This window comes from Passer montanus, unplaced genomic scaffold (assembly GCF_014805655.1).
Source record: "Passer montanus isolate IOZ18808 unplaced genomic scaffold, ASM1480565v1 scaffold129, whole genome shotgun sequence".
NCBI classification, from domain to species: domain Eukaryota; kingdom Metazoa; phylum Chordata; class Aves; order Passeriformes; family Passeridae; genus Passer; species Passer montanus.
Genome location: NW_024359721.1, coordinates 169538 through 194286, shown reverse-complemented (window position 1 = coordinate 194286; position 24749 = coordinate 169538). Strand labels below are relative to the sequence as shown.

The following is a 24749-nucleotide window of genomic DNA, read 5'->3' as shown; positions in this document are numbered from 1 at the left end:
GTGGCAACAGAAGGAAAGCAGGCAGATGTGCCCTTCTACAACAATTATACTGCCTGGGATGCTGTTGAAAGACTGATGAATAACCCTCAGTTACATTTCCTAAGCATGTGAGGAGGCTTTCAGATAATCCAGGAGTACAAGTTGGAGCAAAGCAAAAGCATCAACAAGAACGGCACTTTAAGGATAGCAAAAAATTAAAAAATTTTTAAAAGGCTGAAAATAATGCAGATCCAGCATTCAGCAGGAAAAGGCTAAGATACTCAATGCCTTTTTTGCCTCCTTTGTTATTGGAGCCTAGAGGGTGTCTGCAAGAGGGAAACTTCACATGCAGGACACAGACTGGGTCAGGGATCTCTTAAACCACTTGGACATGTGCAACTCCATGGCACCAGAAAGGTGGCATTGGAGGGTGCTGAAGGAGAAGGCTGATCTTACTGCAGGGCCATTCTCTATCATTTGTGAAACATCTGAAATGCTGATCCAGAGATTCCCAATCCTCAAGATCAGGAAAAAAGTTATTATCAAGTAGGAAAGGAGATTCTGGAGAACCATCTGCTAAGTCAGTCTCACTTCAGTCCTTGCAAAGATTATGTAAGAAATCTTACATACAAACACACAAAGCACCAAACTATACCAAAAAACAAACAACAAAATAAAGCAAACCCAATCCCAACCAAAACCAAAAGGGGAACAGGCAGTACAGATGCACCAAAGCCATACCAGTCTTGAACAGTTTGGCAACTCACTTCAATGAGAGCTTTGGTTTGGTGAACAAGGGAAGAGCAGAAAATGGTGTTTGCATTAGCTTCAACAGGGACTGTGACAGTCCTCCAGCGTACTTTTTCAGAACTTAGTGAGATTTAATCTAAAGAAGTGGGTTATCAGGGGGGTGGACAGCAAGCTGGACCACCAGGCTTTGTGGCTTCTGACCAGCCATACAAAGTCCAGCTGACAGACAACCACTGGTGAGAGCTCTCTGAGGCCAGAACTGGAGCTGACACTTGCTAGTGTCTTTCCTGAGAAGCTGAGCTGAAAGCATGCTCAGCAAGGTTGCTGGTGACACCCAGCTGGGCTGGAGCATGCAGACAATACCCTGAAACAACATGCAGGAAGGAGTGGGTCTGGGTGGCCAATTCAAGGGACATTCAAATGCTAGAAAAACAGGCCAGTTAAAACCTCAAATATTCAGTAACTAAAAAGTACAAATTCCTGTTCTTAAAGGTCAAGTTGGATGATGGTCTGAGCAACTTGATCTAGCTAGTGGCAGCCCTGCCCATGGCAGGGACTTGGAACTAGAATATGACCTTTGAAGTTCCTTCTGAACCAAACCATCTTATGATTCTACAAGTATTATCTATATAGGCTGGGTACTACCTGCTAGGAAGCTGCTCTGCAGGAAGAAACTGAGAGCAAATTCAAAATGAATCAGCAGTGTGTTCTTATGACAAAGAAAGTCAACTGCATTTACAAACCAGCCTAGCAACCACAGAAATAACCCCCAGATGTATAGACTTAATAATTGCATTTACCTACAGAGTAATGTAATAGAATTGAAGATTTTTGCAAAACCAAGTATTTTTCATCCCTTCAAAATACTGGATTATAGATTACAAAACCCTTATACTGTGGAAGAAAAAGGAGTATTAAAAACACCTTGGAAAGAGTAGGAACAAAGGTTGTACTTTATCAAGAATAGAGTGAAAAGAGGAAAAATGGGTACATTCAAGTCTTGTTACTTTTGAAGGTCAAGTGAATTTTTCTTCCCTGTGACAAAATCTATGATACATTTGACACTACAGGAAAAGGTCATCTTTAAAATTACTGCTCATATAAAGAGCATTGTTTCACTTAACAACCTCTTTTACAAACACAGTTGGCATGGGAAAGAAAACTTACTCTTTTCCAGTATAGCACAAAAATACTCAGTCTTTATCTCTGTTTATACTAGTGATCAGTCTTCAATACGACTCTGTAGCAGACTTGACAAAGGATTTCATTGCCATTATTCGGCTAAATCAGGATTCTACACTGGATGCAGCACGTAACCAGACAAAGCTGATGTAAAGTTTGTTTTCCAGAATTTCAGATATGAACAAACAGAAGCTGGCACAAAATAAGGGCTCATCAAAATCCTGACACAACATTTACTATATTTAAGCTATTAATATCAATTTAAACCAAATGGAAAATTATTAACTGAACAGCATCTAAGGAAAGATTGATGGCCTAACCAAAACTGAATTTTCAGCTTCTCAGTCTACTTAGTAATGAGGGAGAAAAATTGGCATACTGTAAGGTAACATATTAAGCATGTGCATGGATTTTTGAGCAAATTGCTAAAAAATTGAGCCAATGCAAATTGTTGTGAGCATTGTCTACAACTCCGTATCTCTGAACTATTAGTGAGGCCAATCCCATTGGTTACATCCATATTTGAAAAGAGAAGTGATGCCAACACTACAAGCAGGTTCCAGAACTACTTTTGCTGCTGTGCTGATGGGTTTTTTTGTTATTCTTTTCTTTTTTACTGGCCCATGCTCTAAATTGGTTCTAGTGCTTGTTTGCAGAGAGCACATCACCATCAGAACATCAGTAAACAGTTTGGTTTGAGGACAAACAAAGCACTACCTTTCAATGCTATGAAAGCAAGTGATAAAAAACCATTTAAATTAGGTCAGCCCATCACCTGTGGAAAACAGATTATTCTTCATCTTTTTCACAGTAACACAAATGCATCCAGTAAATTTCAACAGGCAAAAATAATATTAAAGAGTTTTAGGATGCCAGTAGTCTTCTTCTCAGAAGTTAATATAAGAGAAGAATATTTCATGGGGCTATGCTCATTTGATGGATTTTGAAAGGTTTTATTATTCATCTGTTCAGTACAATTCAGCAAGAAAGTTCTGAGGAGGTGATGAGAGAAAGCAGATCATACTAGTCTGAACAGTATGAAAACAATTCATTAAAAGCTAACCTGCACTTCAGAAAAATTTAAGAAATGTAGGTCAGTACAATAAATTTCTATTCTTCTCGCTCTGAGTAGGAAGACTACACTTTTAATTCATCAGAAGCAATTTTTTAATTCACAAGTCAATTTTTAAATTGACCCTTTGAAAAAAAATATCAATTCTATTTCTAAAAATGGTGGGCCTCTGAATAAAGTCAGAATAACAAACATAGAAGTGGCTGACTACAGTTGAAAAACAAGGATGAACTTCATACACAAAGGCAGAAGCTATTGTTTCATCCCACCTTTCCTACAATTTAACAGAATGCATTATGCTTACAAAAGTAGCTCTTGTGAGGTTAAAATCTCTCATCACATAGAAAAGCAATACCAAAAATGGAACAACAGCTATGCACTCCAACTACTGCTTACAACTGTATGGAACTACATGACTGTGTACTTGAACCTCTGATTCTCCCTATTCAGAATTACAGAATCATAGAATACTTCAGGTTGGAAGGGACCTTCTTACCCGAGAGGTCTTTACTTAACCTCTAAACTTTTAAGATCAGTTCTAAATACTTCTACTTAGTAAGGAAATAACATTTCTGAATTGAAAAAATTGGCTTTTAAAAAGTTTGGCTTTTAAAACACATTCTTTCAGTTAATGCAAGAAAGTTAATTGAAAATGCAATGCTCTTTTGGTACCTGTAGTTTTCAGAAACAGCTATAGTTATTGAACTTGTGAAAACAGTTTATAATTTTGCAAATCAGTGTTTAGTCGTTCCTCAAATGAGTGTAAAAATGCCAAATTTCCTCAATACAGCATTTTTGGGAATTGAACAAAAGATCATTTACACAACTGCTCAAATGAAAACCTTTGAAATCATTTAAATTACACTCTTTCCCAGTCATAGTCAGACCTGTGCTTGCAGGAAGAAACTGCAGTGGGCAAGGTTTCAAAGGACAGAAGAACAATATTTTAATCAAATAATAAAAGTTCAAACCAATTCATTGCACAGAATTTGGATTTACATTCTTTTTTTCACAGCAATTTTTGCTATGCAAGAAAAGGAATAAATTGATCCAGGAGGGAGATGAAATATTCCCTATCAGAATATCACTGTAAATACTGCAAGAGCTCAAGAGGATAGCTAAAATTTGGAAATTAAGAATACAATAAAAGTACAAAGACTACTGCTGTCATATAACCAGCTGAGATTCAATAGATGTCTATTCTATGACTTTGAAGTAGATTTCAAATGTCTGAGGCAACAACTTCATTTCTCTGTTGTTCTACAGGTTGCATAAAAATTATCTAAAGCCAGACATCTCATTCAGGGATTCTTCACACATTCCCATTCTCTTAACTGCTCTAAAATTTAAAATATACTTCTAGTATGTCCAGTGACAAATCAAAATACATTACTTAATATTGCCAATCTGAAAACAAAAAAAAACAACTATACATCTTTTTACAGAACTGCTTCAAATCTTTGGAGCACATCATTAGCCCAGGTTAACTGCAACATAAAAGAAAATGAATACACAGATATATAACACCCTGAAACAAAGAGAAATAGGTGTTTACATGGGCATTAAGTTATTGGCTGTTACAGACCTGGCAGGTAAGTTCAAATCACTACTATTCAAATCTTTTCCCTCTAAGATTGAACAGCAGAACTGCCTCTTGTGACAGGTGCAGAATAGGCAATCCTTTTTGAAAAGCAGATTTATAAGCCAAAAGACAGTTATTTCTTTTCCTGAAACAACTGCAGTCTTAAATTGGGTTACTGACACCTCAGATGCTGACAGAGAGCAAACATTCCTCTTCCAAGCCATAGCTACTATGCATGCACACTCTGGGAGGGCTACTGAGGGTGCTTGACTAAGAGAAACAGCCAGCTTGAGAATACAGGCAGTATTTTCATCACTGAGTATCAGAGGCAGCACAAAGACAATGAGCAATTCATGAGTGAAAAGCTTTTGTTGTTAACAGCAGCAAGAGATGATTTAAACACTAAGCTCATAAAGCCTTGACATGCAATAATTAATGGCTGAAGATGCATCAGTAAGACCTATTTGAGCCTTCTGCTACCCTTCACAGCAGCCTAGAAGGCTGAAGTGGACTAGAACCACTGGAAGAGTTTTTCTTTTTGGAATATTCACAGATGGTGACCCAGCACTTAGCTTTTTCAGCACAGCAACACTCCTGCCAATCAGCATCCCAGAGCTATAAACTGACTCCAGTTTTTAATAACTCCCCGAAGAGCTGTGTTAGCTGGTCTTTCAACCCCAACACTACAGGACTTTTAGAGAAAAATTGAGGTCACATCAACACAGGTGTTCCAGGTGAGGACCTCCATTTCCTCAAGAAAAATAATCTGTCATGCAAGGTACAGACTGTGCAAGTTTACCATTACTCAAAAGAAACAGCTTAAAACTAGGTAATTTTAGGCTCCCTATTGGATCTAAATGGTCTCTAAAGAAATTAAAAGCTGAACTACCCAAAATTTATATTGCAGTGGAGTAGTGTCACAGTAGCAGAGATTAGGCTATTAGTACACTATTAGCTGTCTGCAAGGAAAAGCTCTAAACACCTCCACATGTTTTAGGTGCTCAATCTTGTGACAGGATGTAACACAGTGTGAAGGCTTCTAGTCAAAAGCAGCATCACCTGGCCTTACAAGGCATGGGTTTCCTAAGAAACAAAGCATGCAAGCAGTCAAGGATTTCTAATAATCAGGGATTCATACGTTTCCAAAAATTGTTTTAAATAACTTGGCAAGTGCCAGTTGAGCTGTAAGTAGAATAGGCTACGAGACAGGACTTTTTTAAAATTTAAAATTCTTTCTGAAAAAAATTAAATTTAGTATTGTGAGCAAGCTTCTTTAAGAAATCATATGCACTAGATTAGACTATGTGGAAGTAAAACCACAGTAAGCTGTTTCATATTCTCAATGCTCATATTTTCCGTCTTCCTTTACAATGCTTCTGCATGGTTCAGAAAATCAAACTGGCTTCCAAAATGTTTTAAAAGTTCAACATTAACATGTCCAACAAACTCAGAATTTACCAGCTGAGACAGAACTAAAATGGACACTACCCTTATCAATAGGTTGTTCTTCAAACAAATGTGTCAAATAATAGAATTTTCTGCAGATTTTACTTTCTTCAGTCTGCACATGTCAATACTCAAAAATGTATGCAGCATTTGCTTTTGAAGTATTTTGAGGAAATAAGGAAATTCGTCTTGAAAACAGCAATGAACACAGACAAAAGGGTCTCAAATTCACCCTCTATTCTATTAAGTTAGAAGAGAAGAAAACCGAGAAACTCAGGTGTCAGTATGAAATAATTACAAACGTCAAGGACAAGTCCTTCACTACTTGAAGGTCAGGTAAATTCACCATCACAAAACTAGCTACATATTCTTCATAGACAAAAACCCATGCAGTCAGTCAAATGAATAAATCTTAAACAAGACATCGCTGACACCTTCCTTGCATGTTGTAAGAAATTATTAAATCTTTCAAGCTAAGTCTCAAATGTTCAAAAATATCAAATCTCCATAAAGCTTCTGATTATTTTTTAGGTACGTCTCAAAGCCACAAGCTAGAGTGGAATAAAATTGTTCATTAATTCTTCAAACATTTTTAAAGATGTCAAAAAACTACATAGGCAAATAGCCACCATTAAGGATGAATCACCAATGGGCAAGAATTTGATTTAAAGAAAAGCAGAGTAAGCTAATTAAAGAAAAAAATATTATAGAGGAGACTTCTGGAAACATTGAATCTATTGACTGCAACTTACCCAATCATCTTTTTGTGAGTAAGTGCAGGAACCTCTAATCCTGAAAACTTTCTACTGTAGATTAAAAATCCAGCAGCAAAAATTGAAAAAATACCAAATAACTTTGAAGAACACTTTTTCTCTGCCTTCAGCATATGTGAAAAATATTCAAAATAGTGTTTTAGAAGAAAAGCTTTGAAATAAGCATGGGTAAATAAAAATTCATCATACATGTTGGGGCTATAGGGTGTTTATCATAGAGAAGCTGACTGAATTTTGCCTAGAGTAACAGCAGAACTCGCTGAAAAATCAAATGCACATATTAAGTTAAAAACTGCTGAAAGAATAACGTGTGACTGATGGTGAAGACTTGAAGAATTAGAATATATTATTTGAAAACATACGGGTGACAATCACTTAACACACAGCGGGTTCTACCACCACAAGTAAAATAAAGAATGGTATTTCAAGTAGAATGAGGAATGGCAAAGAACTCAAACAAGTTAAAATGTTTTACCTCTCATTCTTTAGAAGTGTCACTGCACATAGTTTAAAATAAAAATCTAAAAGTACCACACCTCATCATGTCTAGGGAAACACCCAAATTCTAACCCAAATAACTCAGCAGGGCTAAACATTTTTTGAAATACAGAGAAAACATCAGCTCTCCATCCACAAAATCTAGCAACAACAAAAACATACAAAAAAAACCCCCAAAAAAACAAAAACAAACCAAAAAACCCAAAACAAAACAAAAAAAAAAACCCACAACCAAAAACCCAGAATGTGTAGGTGTTTCTCTTTCTCTAGCAAGAAAAGTCTGATCAGATATGGAGAAAAAAAAAGAAAAGCTAGCATTGTCAACTTCTGGGATACATTAAAGTTTTGCAATGTTTCTCCCAAAAAACTTGTGCTCCTTTGCTTTATATCCATAGGCGAATAAAAAGCCTACCTAGAGAGCAAAAAGGGTGTATTTATAGAGAAAGGCAATGCAGCTTTTAAGCATACAATCCCAGATAAGCCTCTTCTCACATCACAAAGCTGTGTGCTCAGCAGGTAACTTCTGCTGCTAACAACTGTTCTGTACTTAATTAACACACAGAGTATTGCAATACAGAGAAGATTCTTCACATACATCCTTCCCTTTCCCCCTTAGACTCACTTGTTTTAGATGGAGTTTTTCTTAATTCTGTCTTTCCAGAGATCACTGACAACAGAAATTTGAGAAATATCACACTTTTAAGCCCTTTGTTTCAATTGTCAATCCATGCAAATGTACACATGGTATAAAAAGAGCAACCATGAGATTTTCTTCAACAATGAGACTCATAAATTTTTCCATGTAAAGTTTCTTTCTAAAATAGGCAACATCCAAATTTTGGGTTCTACACTGAAGAGGTGAACAAGAAGAAAAGAACTCTCAGATAAAAAGCTAAAAAGGTAGAATCATAAATGCAGAGCTCTGGAAATTCTTTAGAACTTGAGAACACTTTCAAGACTGGACAAGGCAAGAAGAAACTGATGGGGAGATGTTAGAACAGTTTTCAAGCAGACTGTTATTGCAATGGCTCTTCTTTAGGACTAGAGTCCTGGATCTTTGTCCACATGCAGTCTTGGTCTTAAGCACTGGTACTGGTATCTGCAAAGGAACTGAGCCTAAACTCTAGAATTCAGACTTCAGGTGAGCTACAGATATGCTGACCTGTGATGCCTGACATCACAAGAGAATTCACAGAGGTATCAGTACTGCCCATTTTGAGGAAAGGCTTGCAAAGACTGCTTTCACACTGAGACATTCTCACCACAGAGTTCTACTCTCTCTTTCCTTTGCTGTTCAAGCGAGCAAATTGTCCCTAACTCTGGCAGGGAGCAGCTATGACCACTTCAGATCCCTGCAAGCAGATGCCCCCTCCAACCCCACTGCTCTTACACTGCATCTCCTAGTTTGCCACCATACCAACAAAAATCAAGATAACAGGTAATGTAGACACAGGATGGAAAATGATCTGCTACTGCTGAACCCAACACTCTAAAAGAAGAGGAGAAAGTGACAGAAGAATCCACCTATCTAAAAAATATAAAGCAGCCCCTATGATTCAAAAAGCCTGGGCCACACAGTATCCACCCATCCAATAAATATGCATCTGTAACTGTAAAAGTGGATAAATATAGGCCAAATCACAGAGATTTTAATTGGTCATCCACATATTTCCCAGCTTTCAACTTCATTGAAAAATATATAAAAATTTGACATTCAAGTTCATTTTTGGTCAAAAGCAGCACTATGGAAAAGATAAATTGAGTTCCACAGAAATAAAAGTCCTATTTTGTTAATGGCTTTAAAAATCTGCACTTTTTTTCTTTTTAAAGGACAAACTGATCGTGCTTTGAGTTAATTTATGGGAGAAAATGCTAGAAAAGCAAAAATCAACAAAACCTTAAAAAATTAGTTTTCACTTAGGCCATGAAAATTATTTAAATAAGGTCATTTTCAAAAGAAAATGCAAAACTTTCATTATTCTGTAATAAATGCTTTTCAAACGTTGCTCCATTTTATTTCTTAAAGATTTCTTTTTGTTTCTTAAATATTTCTTAGAAAAAAAATTGGCAGATTGTCTCAGACATTAAATTTCAAGACTATACTCTTAAAGCTAGTGATTCCAAAACATGTTTTTCATCTGGCCTAACTTGTAAAATTTTCATCCTAGTTTGACAAATTTAAATAAAATAGCCATATCATGACATAAAAAAAAGCATCAGTAAGGTAAAAAAGTAAATAAAATTTAGATTTTTTATTTGGTGTGCTGTACAGCAGTCCAGAGAAGTCTGAAGAGTGGGATATGCAATTTGAGGCAGAAAGATTATTTTGTGGAAGAGCTTACTTGTTTCCCCAGTTACCTATAAGTGTGATGATAACAATTTTCTGCATAGTTGCATAGGGAAAACAATCAGCAGAACATTCAGGAAGGCAGGTATGCATCAGACTTCAGTGAAGTACTTCAATTTCTTCAAATACTTTGGTGCTTATTAGTTAGCTTTTTTTTTTTTTCCCCAGAAACTGTCAGACACTTCATGAAAAAACAGCTAGTGTATTTAATTTGACATCAAATTATTTTTGAAGGTATAAAGCTTGTAGCAACTTGAGCTGTTTTACAATTCAAAATTAATTCCTGAGTAGAAGCCAAGAGACAAACAGGTCACCATAAAAAAGGTCAATCTGTCAGACAATATTAAAGAAAGGAATGTGATGGAACTGTTTTGGAAATTCAATTATATATTAATTGAAAATCATGGAATTTGAGAAATAAAATCACTGCTAAAATTTAAATTAAATCAGAGATCAGATATTTTTTAAAATATCTTCTAAAATTATGTTCTCCAAGACAATTAAAATTACTCTTTAATACCTTTTCTGAAAGATTTTCACCTTCTCTGAAAGCTCTAGAACCTTTACAAGGAGAGAGGGTAGACATGCCTTAGAAGCCAGACCGTGGTTAAAGATTTATCAACACACTATTACTGCATAAGTAGCTGCTACTCCAACACGCCAGCCTTCTGCTCTACCAGCAAAAATATACACAGCAACAAAGAAACTTAATCAGAGAACTGACAACTGAAAAATAACCAAGAACAATTGTGTTTATTCAGCGACATTAGTCTCTCAGTGCAGACTAAGACCAATCAGGTATTCTCCCCAAAAGAAGTTATTTCTACTCAAATCTGTGATCTCATTAAACTCAACATTGGTCAGCAGCCACAGAAGACATGATTGGGCAACCATGAAAAAAAATTAGTGAAGATACCACTTGAGTGGCAAAAAGAAGTAAACCCAGAAGTAAAAAATTTGCTCTACTTTTTTTTACCCTAGATTTTTTTTCTTATCAGCCTCTACTACTAAAGAGTATTAGGTAGCAATTTTGGATATACTTTTTCCTCTCCTCTAAACTAATACTTGTTCCAGTTATCCCTCTAAAGGACTGAATTTAAGATTATGTGTTAGATCTTTTGAAGCTGACTGGAAAAGGACTCACTCAAAACATGAAACACACTTTTCCCATTTTATAATGCTGAACCTGAACTTCAGAATTGGACCCAAAGAGTCCTTAAGAACTCAGTCTGTGGAAACTAATCTTTGAAAACTGCTAATAGATTTCAGGAAAGAAAAAAATCAGGATGAAAAATTAGCACAAAATGTCCATACCAATGATTCCAAGCGCAGGACACACTAAATACAACTGCACTGGTTAAACTTTTCTGCCAAAGGAAATGGACCTGTCATACCACATCTTTGCCTGTCCATCCCAATAAATTTTGGTTCTCCATCTTGCTTCAATCAAGCTTTAAAAAAGTGTAGGAGACGCACACACAGAGGAGGCTTCAGGAGTACTCAGTTGTTAAACACCTCACTGCACAGCCAATGACTACACAGTGGTAGTTTAATAAATCATCTTTGGTCTGACAAGGATGCTTTAAGGGTGCTGTGTTTGTTGTAGAAACACAGAAAATAAAACTCAGGCTTTCTTAGGTCATCTGGATGGAAAGTTGATCTGAATTCCAGTTCACTGGACTAAATAACTCTTTTCAAGATCTAAAGAGAGGGTAAAGGTGATTTTAGGAAAACTAATAATGAGGTCCTTTATCCACTCGGATACTATGCTTCCCAACACTCAGAGAAAGCCACAGTAACAGTTTAATTAGGTCTGCACTAATATCTAAAGGGATTCTCATGGAAACTTGTTTAATAGCTGCAGACAACTGAACTGGTCCAACAGGATGTGGAAGGAACAGTAAAATATGGAATATGCATGCAGACTATTGACCCTGGCTGGGTTCCAGGTGCCCACCAAAGTCACTGTCCCATCTCTCCTCAGCTGGACAAGGGAAAGAAAATATAACAAAGGGTTTGTGAGTCAAGATAAGGGCAGGGAGAAATCTCTCACCATCAGGCAAAACAGACTGGGAAACCAGTTCAGTTCATTACCAATCAAATCAGAGTAGGATGAGAAATAAAACCAAATCTTTAAAAAACTTTCCTCCTACCCCTCCCATCTTCCCAGGCTCAACTTCTCTCCCAGTTTTCTCAACCCTCTCCTCCTGCTAACAGCACAGGGGAACAGAGAATGAGGGTTAAAGCCAGTTCATCACATCCTGGCTCTGCCTCTCCTTCCTCCACAGAGGGAGGATTACTCACACGTCTCCCTTGCTCCCACAGGAAGCAGCCCTTGACAAACTTCTCCAACCTGAGTCCTTCCCACATGCTGCAGTTCCTCATGAACCGCTCCAGCAGTGCTCCCTTCCATAGGATGCAGTCCTTCAGGAACACTGGTCTAGCAGGGGTTTCCTATACAGTACCCCAGAGACTCTACCACTGTAAGTGATGGGCTCAGCCTTGGCCAGTGGCAGATCCCTCTGGGAGATGAGTGGCACTGGTTCCATTGGACACAGGGGAAGTTTCTAGCAGCTTCTTAGAGAAGATGCCTCTAAGTAAGTCACTAGCAAAACCTTGCCACACAAGCCCAGTGGGATCCAGTGATAAAGCACACATGCAGTCATTTGCTCTGAAACACACCCAAAGCAGACAGACCTGACCAAAGCATCAAAAATTCCTGGAACACATTTTGTACTCACCTCCTCTGCAGGTTTACAGCCATCTGGATGGTCCACTAGCTCTGGTGGCAAAATCCTGACACATTGCTGCAGAGCACCTGTGGCAGGAACAGTACAGCAGCAGACTGGCCTAGGCCATTCCAACATGAACGTAGAAACAAAAGAGGTATTCCACCAGAAAGGTCTTAAGGCTGTCCTAGAGGAAAAACAGAAATCCAGATAAGTTCCTAGCTCTGTTCTGGCAGAGCTTGAGGTGCAAGGGGAGGAAAGTTTCCCATTTAAGATTTCAAAATCTAAAATCCCATGCAAAGGAGAAGGAGTCAAAGACTGCTTCTAAAAAGAGGCAGTGAACTGTGCTTGTGAGGAAAACAACATATGCAGGGAAGAGCGGAGAGGTGGAACAAGTCATCAACATTTTTTAGCCTTCCAGATGATATGATTTAAGTGGGAGGACTGCCTGTCCTCCCAAATAAGCTGTTATCTATTTTTGAGTTCTATATATGTCGTTCTCTATCCAATCATGAATACTTAGCACAACAAACTATGAATTGTTCTCAATAAGGCAAGAAAAACAGCCTCCTCAAAAAACAGCACACATTCACATGAGCAGCTCCCCAGATGATCACTCTTTTGGACTAAATCTTCCTATACATATTCTAGTTTATAGATGTAGGGGTTTTTACATTCTTTCATCTCTCGCCCACAAGTTAAACATTAGCATTTATAATGACAGCTTTTGGGAAAAAAAGGTGTTATTACAGTAACACAGACTTGACGCTTAAGAAGCAACGTTTTTTCACTTCTAGAAAAAAAAAGTGACACCTGAAAAATGATGCCTGAGCCTTTCCAAGTCTTATCTGTTAAAACTGTAGCAATACTGAATGAATTCCTTCAAATCTCTGCTTTTGCCCAGTTAACACAGCAATGTCTGAAGGAAATTCTAAACAGCTAAAAAGTGAAGAATGTGTCTTAACATTCAAGAGAGATTTGTTCAATTTTTAATGCAATAGAAATTTGTCTACACTTAGGTAATATTTGCTGCATATTATTCAAGCTTGTATCTTGCACTTGCCATATTATATCTGAACCTACTAAGCTAGTCAAGTTTCTTGCTCAGCTTGTTTAAACTGTTACCTCTAGGTATCTGTCCAGGTGAAAAACTTTGTACAAAGATTTTGTAAAATAAAATTTTTAAAAAAAGTTGCTGATACTATGGTAACACAACAGTATGGAGAAAGCATATGGTAAGGAAGGCTAAGATTGGCAGTGTTAGAAAAGGTGTTTAGTCATAATAAGGTGTAATAATTAACAATTAACCTAATTGTTAATTATTACCCCAATACTGAAGCAGATAAAATTAGTGTAATACTTGGCAGTTACCCTTTTCTTTGCATACCAAAATAGAAGGGGAAAATGTCTTAAAAATGTCTTAAAGTCTGATTATTAATAGAACTGGCTAAAGATCTCCTTGAAATGATACCAATTTGTACCAAATCTGAAAAAAAAACAGGAAAGTTCCAACAGACAGAAAAATATCATCCAAGACATATCCAGCAGGAAACCTAACATAAATAATGTTTGTATCTTTTCTGAACATGTTAATATAATAGATCATGACATCATTCTGAAGAGACCCAACTTCCTTTATCAAAGCAAATTAGCTGTTGCCTTCAAGAGGTTAAACAGATTTCCATGATATATCTGACTGGGCTCTACGCACTGCACTGTAACATGCAATACACCCACACAAATAGTGCTGCTTATGTTAAATTAGCCTTTTGTGCAGCACTTTTCTTCACTAAAACTAAACTCAGGTGCCTTACAGAGGTGGGTGGAGAACACGATCCATTTTTACTGATGGAGAAACAGGTCTGTTACTGGCCAAGTGGCTGGCAAGTCAGGGAGTAAATTTTCTTCTACCTCCTCTGAAGTTTAAACTGAAGTATCTCTCTCTACATCTGTCTGGTTAGATGAAGATCCTTACTTTAGTGATTTTGCTAATTTCTATATTTCTTGAGAGGATCCTAAGATTTTTTGTTTGGTGCTGTCCAGAGGCTGACTAGAAGCAGTCCTTACAAAACATAAAACCAGAAGCCAAACAGTGAGAGGACACACAGGGAATGGCCCATGTTGCCATTAGCAAGCAAGACACAGCTGCCAAATGTTCACTTATTTGTAGTGAGCTTCTACACACTTAAAAGCTTATTATTTCCCTTGATCTTTTCTTTGGGTTACAAAAACGCCAATTCAATAATTCCTTCTGCACACAGCACCTTTTCTAAATCATCAGTCATTACACTCCTGAGGCAAATTAAGTGTGCCTACATCTTTCTTGAAGTACAACAGCCAAAACAGATGCAATACTTCAATTTCACAATACAGAACAAAGCAAAAGGTTCAACTCCACATCCTACAGATTATACCACCAATTAGTCATGCCAATACATACACACACCTCTTCTTTATCAACCATACTGCAGTGTCGGCTCTCATTTTATAATTCTTGGTGAGGAATGGGGTGGCAGGAGAAACTTAACAGATGTTCTCCATATTTTATTTTGATCTAAATATAAAGCACTCAACTTATTCTTCTAAATCAAATCCTATTCTCCCAGGCTACCTTTCCAACAATTAAGATTTTTCTGAATTGCCATCCCACCTTTGTGTAACTGCATTTATTCCCAAACACATCTTTAGATTTCATAACCATAGGCTAATTAGCCAGTATGAACAAGAACAGTTAGCTGAAGCAGTTTTACAAAATCCCATACAACATGCTTTCCTTGCTACTAAAGAGAACTACTGAAAAACCTCTGGCTACTGTTAACCTAATGAGTTTACACACATCCTAAAATAGCTTTTTTTATCTAGGTCGTATTTCCTTAGTTTGCTCTGTAACAGTATCACATGTGGCTTTCCCCATTCCACAAGCTTCCTGTTAGACAGGATATTACATTGCCTTGATTATGCATTTCTGATCTTCACAGAATCATAGAATGGTTTGGATTGGAAGGAACCTTAAAGACCATCCAGTTCCAGCCCCCCAGCACAGAAAGGGACACCTTCCACCAGAACAGGCTGCTGAAGCCCCATCCAATCTGGCCTTGAATATTTCCAGGGACTGGGCATCCATAACATCTCTGGGCAACCTGTTTTCAGGCCTCACCACCCTCACAATAAAGTCCTTTTTATATCTAATTTGTATCTACCCTCTTTCAGTTTAAAGCCATTACCCATTGTCCTATAATTATCCGTCCTTGTAAAAAGCCCCTCCCCAACTTTCTTTTAGCTCCCTTTAGATACTGGAAGGTCTAAGGTCTCCCTGGAGCCCTCTCTTCTCCAGGCAGAAATCTCTCAGCCTGTCTGCAGAGGAGCTGTGCTCCAGCCCTCTGACCATGGTGTTTCTCCTCTGGACTCACTCCAGCAGGTGCACATGGTTTCTTTGCTGGAGGCCCAGAGCTGGACACTTCACTGCAGGTGGAGTCTCACGAGTGCAGAGCAGAGCAGAGGGGTAGAACCCCCCCCACCTCCTTGCCCTGCTGCCCACACTGCTTTGGAAGCAGCCCAGGGCATGCTCATCCTTCTGGGCTGTGAGTGCACATTGCTGGGTCATGCTGAGCTTTTCATCCACTAATAAAACCACTCCCCACCCTACCAGTATTTGTATCCCAGGCCAATTCCCCATTTCCCACCTCCTCCTTACATACAGGCATGATGTTCTGTGGGATATTCCATACCACAGTTTGGCTGAACTGAACTGGCCATGCTCCCTCCCAGCTTTTTGCACATCCCCTCACCGTCAAGAGCATGAGGCACTAAAAACTCCGTGCCTTGGAGTAAGTCCTACTTAACAACAACTAAAACAATAGCGTGTTCTCAACATAATTCTCATACTGAATCTAAAACACAACTCTGTACCAGCTACTAAGAACAAAATTAATTCTCTAACAGCCAAAACCAGGACATCACTTAAAAATGAAGAAAGGTTCATTTGAAACTTATTTAAACCTAAACAAATTTTAGCCGGTCAATCTAAAATGCTGACCAGATTCACAGCCACAATGTTTGCAGAGTGCAAAATATAACTGTCTCATACTCAAGCAAGTGGCTAAACTGAATAGTCTCAATATCTGCATTCCTATTATGCAGGGAACTTTCTTCTGATATATTTAATGTTTAAAACAGCAACAATCATGCAGAGCTATCTATGCCCAATGAAATAGCTATCCCTACTTGTCACATTCCACTTACCACTTTCACCTCTTCCTAAACACAATACGGATTGACTGTACAATTTTTTAGTCATGCATTACCTTCCTAGTCTGTGCAGCCAATTTATTTTGTATTCGGTGAAACACCTCACCACACGTACAAAATCATGCACGTGCCATAAAACATGGAGCCAACTCCACTGCATCAACTTTTTTTTCTACCAACTCATTACAGTGGTATGACCCAGCACAAGGTCAGAAAAATCAGTGCAAGAGACTGAACAGAAAAGCATTAAATTATTAGGGTGCCATTAAACTCTGAAGAAAACAGATTTGTAATACTGAGAAAACCACGTCATCTTCCTGTTATTCCTGAAGTGACCAAAAATACATAAAAAACTCAGAGAGTACAACAAAACAACCACAGTTTTGTTTAATAATCTCCATGGCTTTATCTTGCACAGAAAGACAGCAAGGAAGAAAAAATAATTTGAGTAAATCTTTCTTAAGGGAGACAATTCAAAGATTTTTTTTCCTGCATGCACTTTGTCTCAAAGAAAAAAAAAGATTAATAGGTATCATTTATAATGGAAGCAGCAAAACCATGAAGACAGGTATTATGTTTAACAGCTGTTAAGTACACACTGTTATCATATTATCTTGCCAAAACTTAGAAAAAACTGTCAAGTCAACAGGTGCTTTGATCAGAATGACATCTAAAATGCATGTCATTGCTTTTCTTGGCCTTCACTAACAGGTTGTTCATCAACCAAGCAATGATTCTGGCACACACAGCCAGCAAACAATGCAGCAGCACCTTCTCACAGGTCTCCTGCTGCCCATGGGGACAGGGACTCAAAGCAGCACAAACAGTGTATGAAAGGGACCAAAAGTGATTGAACCCACAGAGGTATTTTAAAGTAAATATGATTTTTAGAAGTCAACTGTAAAATGCACCCCAACCTGTATCCCCAAATCAAGACTACTGAAAAGCTCTATTTCATGTTGCTTGAGAGTGCTACACTGCTGGAAAACACCAGAAAAAACCAAAAATACAAGACAGTCTACTGCGTTTACCAGTGAATTGTATACTGTCATATTCAGCATCACTACTAAATCCCTTTGGACTGTAAGAAATAGCTTTTTCATAATACAAACTACCTACACAGAATTGTTCAACACACCCAAAAACAAAATAAAAGAACCACAAAAAAACCCAACTTTCATAACCTCAGAACTGCTCTCCAGAAAGACAAAAAACCCAAATTATTCAAAAATCAGGAGAAGCAATGCAGGTTTGTAAAGACGATAGAAATATCTTAACTATCATGGTTCAAAAACATTAGTAAGGCAATCAGCAAAACCAGTTTATTTTGGTAGCATTAACTTACATCAGCTTTAAGTAGGAGCACAGAGCATCAATCCAGACATGCTTGCCTGCAGTGGGACTATCAACAAAGAGTTGTGTGTTGACTGCTGCGAGCTGGCAGACACCCTCTGCACCTTCTCTTCAGCCACCAGGAAACACTACCCTCATTGTTTCCCAAGTATGCAAAGCAACCAGCACTGGTGCGTATGGAGGATGTGAGCCACAGTGAAAAGTGCATTAGACACCTCTCAGCCCCTTCAGCTGACAAAACACTCACTATGAAGGAATGCAGAAGCCAAAAAAAAATTGTTTGTGTCAACTGAAGTTTTTTGTTTGCATTGTTTGTTTATAAAGAGTGGGTAGCGTAGTTTTCCAGTAATGTTTCCATTGTAATAGGCTATGAAAACATAAAGACTGAGCTGTACTTTTCTCTAACAATTCCACTTTCCTATCCAATTTCAACTGCAGTCTTGTCCTCTCGCCCCTTGCAGGGAAGAGCTCAGGTGGCACCAGCAGCAGACGCACATCCCTGACACTGCAGAGAGCTCATTTCCTGTGTAAAGAGCACTGACTTTGGACCTCACACACAACTCTGCACCACAGTTACATGAAGCTCAGGAGACATGAGATGGTTATCACTCACTCTAACAGATCAAGTCATCTTCCTCAAAAAACACGAGTATGGCAGCAGCAGCCAGGCAGGATCACCGGCCCTCCAGGGTACAAACCAGCAGTAACCCCAGCTACACACATGTGCCTGCATAGCCATGTACCCAATGTGAATTTCTTCACCTAATTCTTACAAATGCAGCTCAGTTTCCATTTTCAGAATACTGCTCTTTGCTAAAAAAAGTGTGCATAATATTAACACTGGCAAACGTATCAACAAGGACTCCTTAGGCTGAGAAAGATGGGGCTTTAACATTTTCTAGTCTTCCCCAACTCATGAGAAAAGACTAAATGTTTCCAGACCTACTGAGTAAAAACATCCTATTTAATAATGAATGCAAAATAGCTAAATACATAACTACATTGAAATCAATGACAACTGCCCTCATAAATTTTACATTCTGTAAAATTGCATGCCCTATGATCAATGTTTTTTTCAACAGCACACAGAGGGCTTCAGGAGAGCTGCCTGTTTCATTCTAGTTTTAGTATTCAAATGAATAATCTGTTACCTCCCTTTCTCTGATCTGATGCAAACACCCAGACAGTAGTAAAGCTTACAAGGTTTGGATGGCACAGGAGAACAGTGTTTAGGGGAAAAAATGTTTATGAGTTTTCACACCCATTTTATTAATTTCCACAGATAACTACTAGAACTAGAGTGAAATAACTACAAATACTTCCCATTACCTCAGAGATGATCAGAGGGATCCAAAGTTACAGACATTCAAATATACAGTCTTAATGGTGCTTAAAAGGCCACAACCTCTGCCTTGATGGGCCAAAAAATCAGTTCTCAAGTGTTAACAACTACAGGATAATAAAGTTACAGCAACTCTATCCTATATGCAGAGAAAGAGAATTGAATTGTTCTACTTCTAATCAAAGGCTTAGATTTTTTTGAGTTCACACACACAGAGCATTATAGCAGGAATGATAGCACATTACTTAGAGTGAGAAAAGTGGGAGGGGGAGGCAAGTAAGCAAGATCCAAAGACTTGCCATTCACAAGAGGCAGTACTTGAAATAAATCAACCAGTAAATTTGCAAAAGCAAATGTCACATTTACACAATGCTTCTCAACATTTACAAAGGGCATCGATGATATTAATATTTTCTCACAAAGATAATAAACAAAGTGCTAAGTTGTAGAAAATTCCCAAAGTAAAACCACTGCTCCACACATCTAATTATGTCTCTTTGGACACTGAGAAATCATTTCTTTCAGCACTCTGGCATGAGACAGACCACTGTCTATTCAGCTCTATAGCTTCATTACAAAAGAAATATAAATATTGGAGTTCTAAATTAAATCATTTGTGACTGTATACAAAGCTAAAAAAGGCTGTTTATATATTTACCAACTTAGGAACCAAATGAAACTATAAAAAACCCCGCACTAATCTGACAGGAAGTAGTTTCTTGCACTATGTAATTAGCACTTGTTAATCAAAGAGGAAAATGAGAAAATTGTATTCTTGTCCCCAAGCTTTTACTAAGTCTTAAATCATCACACATTACAATCTTAGCCCCCAGTAAGTAATGTAAGTCTTAGAGACAGCTGTTTAAGAGGTGAACAATCACATCATAACTCCAAAGTCCAAAATAACACATTGCTTATTAGGAGGACTTTAACTCAGGGAACAGATAAGTTTACAGTACACAAAAAAAGTTACCCTAGGGCACAGAAGCAATACAGACAACTTCCCCAAGGGGAAAAAAAAAAAAGTCTGGCCCAGGGATTCAGTCCTTTGAAAATATTAATGTTCTACTTAAAAACAAAATTTTGTGGTGAGGGAAATAAATAGTGAAGAGGGAATGGTTTTCTGCCTTCTGCCAGATTTAAAGCTTTTCAGTAAGACTGTCTGTCAGTGTCAACAGGAGAAAACATACCCAAACCAACAAACTGCTTGGCTGAGCATATGTCTTCATGCACAAATACTAACCCTCCCACAGAAATTCTAGTTTCGGATATATGCATCTGCCTCCAGGCAAAGCTCTGCTGCTTGCAACAGTATCTGAAATTTGGCTGAGCTGACAAATGACTATCTTTTCTTACTTGCAAGAGTAGCAAGATCACTTTAAACAACAGCAGCAACAAAATATTCCATTCTTCTAAGGAAAATAAAGCAGACAAACTTTTTCTGGCTTCAGGTGAGATAATGGTCCCTAATTCAGGAAGTTTTGTTTACCATGGAGGAACACAGGAAACATTACGTTATCAAGTTTCCAAAACAATGGATTCAGTTAGTAATACAGATCCCAATTTTTTTCTCATCCCTTTTTTTGTAAAGTCAGTAGCTGCTTCAGGTAGTTGAAACAGCATTCTGAGAGCCATTAACACTGTCAAAACAAGGATGAGGAAACTGCGACAATAACCCAATGAATTAGCTTTTCTAAAAAAAGCACTGCTGTTTTAATGCAGCCTTTGGCAATGCAGCAATCCAGCCCACAGTTTCCCAAATCATGCTGCAAACCTTCAGGTTTCTTCCTAGAAATATCCCTTTTCATTTGATTTACTAATTGCTGAGTCAGTCAGCTGTTTGCAGCATATTTCTTCTTACAAGCACAAACCCAAAAGATACTTCAGTATGCAGGAAACAAGGTATACATTTTACATATACATTATGCTTAAAAGAAGTGGGGGAAAAAAAAAAAAAGTCAAGAAATCTGAAAATCAGCACTGCAGCTCAAGGACTGCATAACACCCCTAGTCCCTAAGCATTTGCTCTATCTCCACCCTCCTTTCTGTCAACATCACAGTCACATATTCAGAGCTAATACAGCACAGAAATAAACTGCAATCAAGAAATTTTTGCAATCTATTTCATGACACTTGCCTAAGGAAGGGTAAGAATGCCCAGGAAAAGACTTTACTTCAGCAACAGGAGCAGATACATGAAGCTAACAATGTAATTTTTAAATTTTGAGAGTTGCTACTGTTCTTACAGTAAATCTCAACATGCCTATTATGTGGTAATTATATATTCTATTTTGTCCAACTCTTGTAGTGTCTTTCAGTTATTCTTTATCAGTTTTCCACCTCAATTTTACCAGTTCCTTAGCAGCTGGGCCACAAACATTGTTAATTACATCATAACATCATGAGGAAAGGATTATTAATCTGATATTTAGCAGAATGCTTCAGGGAATTAGAAACTTTCATTACTGGAAATCTCCACCAGTTAGTCAGATATGAATTTGACCATTCAGTATTTTCAATAACTGGAAAGACATGGGTTGCTTCCCTTAACACCTGACTGATTCAGGATTGAGGAATAATTCTTGCTTGAATATTCCAGAAAGAGATTAAACAGGAATCTTCTATGTAAAGGCTCATCTGAGTATATATCAAAATCTAGGTAGCAATATAAAAATATGCAGAATGCTGAAGTTTCTAATCAGCCCCTAAAAACAAAATTACTTAAGACAAAATAGTGCAACAAACAGGCTAGGCACCCACTATGCTGAAGGTGAGTCAGAATATTGAGAGCTATGACTTGAGAGAAGAAGAATAAAGAATTGAAACTTTTTATTTTATGAGTGGGTCTGCTGTGCTATAGAACATTTCAGCATGCATCAAAATGAAAGAAGGTACCTTTTAAAAATACAATTAAATGAAAAGCAATAGAAAAATTATCATACTGCTTTTGTTCAGTCAACACTGAATGCCTTTGGACACGTGGGAAAAATTTTGGAAGCACTATACTGTCTCAAAACCACTTATCCCAAAATGTTTAACTTTCATGCAGCAAAGCAAGCAGGGAGCTCTCAATACTTCTGCCAACCTCATGACAGACCAAAACAAAGCCTCCCAACTCATTCAGCTCTCAGCTGAACTGTTTGACAAAGTTACATGCTTTGCAAATGACTCCCAACATTGGCTCAGGTGGAAAGTATCAACTAACTTTTTTGTATACGTTAGGAAATCTACTATGCTATTTAAAGACTCAAATTCAACTCATCACTAGTAACTAAACTAGAGAAAGCAGCGCCAGCTAAAACAGCATTTCTAAAACTTCCCTCTGCAACTGAAAATCTCAGGCTTGCAAATTCCTCCCTGTGAGACTCCCACCAAAACAGAAGATCCATTTGTCAAAATAACTGAGCTGGGTTTCCATGATGATAGATGAACATTTAGCTTCAAAATACTTTGATATAAAATTAAGAATCAACTTACAAGTAGTAGTACAAGTGCTTCATCATCTCTGAAAGAATAGCAAATGCTGAGAATGGGTATTTGCTTTGCAGGCTGAAGTGCTCTACAGACCAAGAATGCTCAAACCAGTGATTTGTCAGCATTGCTCTTACATTTGTAGCAAAAAGTGTTGCACACTTCCAGAAAGCAAGCTCTAAATAAACTCTAAATAAAAATATGATGACTTAAATACGATCCATTCAGTAAAAGCTTTATCAAGCTTCCATATTAATGGAAAAATTACATACAGAATGGAAAATTAAATTTGATTTTCCAAACCATAATGACATTCTGCTAATTCATCAAGAATGAATACAGCAAAAAAGTTTATAAAAGACTTACAGTTCAATGTTATCTTCAGCACATGAATGTAAAAGAAAATTACAAATATTTAAAGAACATCTAACGTACATCTAACTTCTTATATATGGTCCACAGTTTGGAATACCATGTAACCTTTTGCTCAAGAGACATCATGTCTTATTCAAATACATATGCTGTCTTTCTCACCTCCCCAACAATTATTCCAGCACACCCCAGGACTATATTGGTGTGACCCATGCTGGAAATGAAAGCAGAGAATGTGACTATCTATATTTTATTGGGACATATAAACCCATCCCAGATTCTGCAAAGATCCCACTGGTATTTTCCTGGAAACTAAATCCTATGTCAAGAGTAAATTTTGCCCTTGCCAGAGTCCAGAGGGGAAGGAAGGAATAAGGTCAAACTGATTTTTTCTATGTGAAATTGCCTGGACAGGCAAACCATGCTAGTCAGAACTTTTACCTGTCAATAGGTAAATTGTCCCCAGTCAACACTTCCACATTCCCTTCACAGTCTGGATTTGCCATCTCTTTTACTAATTACCTTGCTATACCTCTGTAACATCACTATTTGACAGAAGAAATAGTGAAATATTATTTAGCCATTGAAATATTTTGTTATCTTCTAAAGCAACACATTTTATTCTCTCTTGCCAACATTTCTGTTCCCTTTTCCAACAAGTTTTATGTTGCCCAGTACCTGTCTGCCTTTATTTTGAGCTCCTGATGAACACCTGCCAAAGCCTCTAATTCTGACACAATGCAAACTACTTATATCTGCTAAAAATGCTTGGTAGTATCACTCATGCCATCCAGTCCCAATTCTCCTCAATATCAAATATTTGTTCTTTGAGGCAACCTACTTCTGCAATAGTTCTCCACAAAGCAGTGTCTCATTATCAGATTTTTTTGGTGAATTTATTCTTTTTTTAAAGCAGAAGCTTAGCCTTTAACTATCTACAAGGTACACACCTACTGAAATAATTCCAAGCTGAGGAGCCAACAGCAACATTTTTCAATATCGTGACCCAGTGATTTACTTGTAATGCTTTGAAAAGTATGTCAGTGACTCATGAACATCACCAGAATGGCAGAAGTTTGAGTGTAGCAGGATGTTTTATATTACAAGCAATTTGGAATTTTTTGCTGACATGCAGAGTAATCCCTGTTAAAAAGACCAAGATAAACATATAATTCAGATAAAAAAATAGATACAGTGCACCTTAAGACAACCTACACTTTTTCTTAGGATTTAGTAATTTCAAGGCTTGAAGTAACAAACTCGTTTTATGATTACACTGGTTTGTGCCAAGAAAGTTATTATTTATTACATGTACAAAAAGCAGATAATTCATGTAAAAACTGGACAGCAATGCTAAAAATCTGTCCATTCTCACACTAACATTTCACTTTAGTAACAGTCAAGTCTTTCAAATCATATCAGCTACTAGCATTCATTCAGGAAAGTCAATAATATTGTTTATAATAGCAAGGTATATAAGGTATTTTTTATAAGAGTAAGATACCCAGTTTGATTTTAGTGCAGGAAATATTAGCACAAAGACAGTAAATTAAGATTCTTTCCTTCATTTTCCTCATGCAATTCAGAAAGCAAATAACCTAGGTT

The 24749-nt window shown here is 37.5% G+C and overlaps 1 protein-coding gene across 2 annotated transcripts in view; it reads right to left on the bottom strand.

Moving 5' to 3' along the window:
• The window catches only part of GALNT1 (polypeptide N-acetylgalactosaminyltransferase 1), an 87230-nt gene that overhangs the window by 49601 nt on the left and 12880 nt on the right, over positions 1-24749 (bottom strand). The window contains exon 2 of one of the 2 annotated variants that reach the window (XM_039698715.1): positions 12371-12545. The gene's annotated coding sequence lies outside the window, so the exon portion shown is untranslated. The remainder of the gene's footprint in view (positions 1-12370; positions 12546-24749) is intronic. The other variant, XM_039698716.1, reaches the window with a different exon arrangement.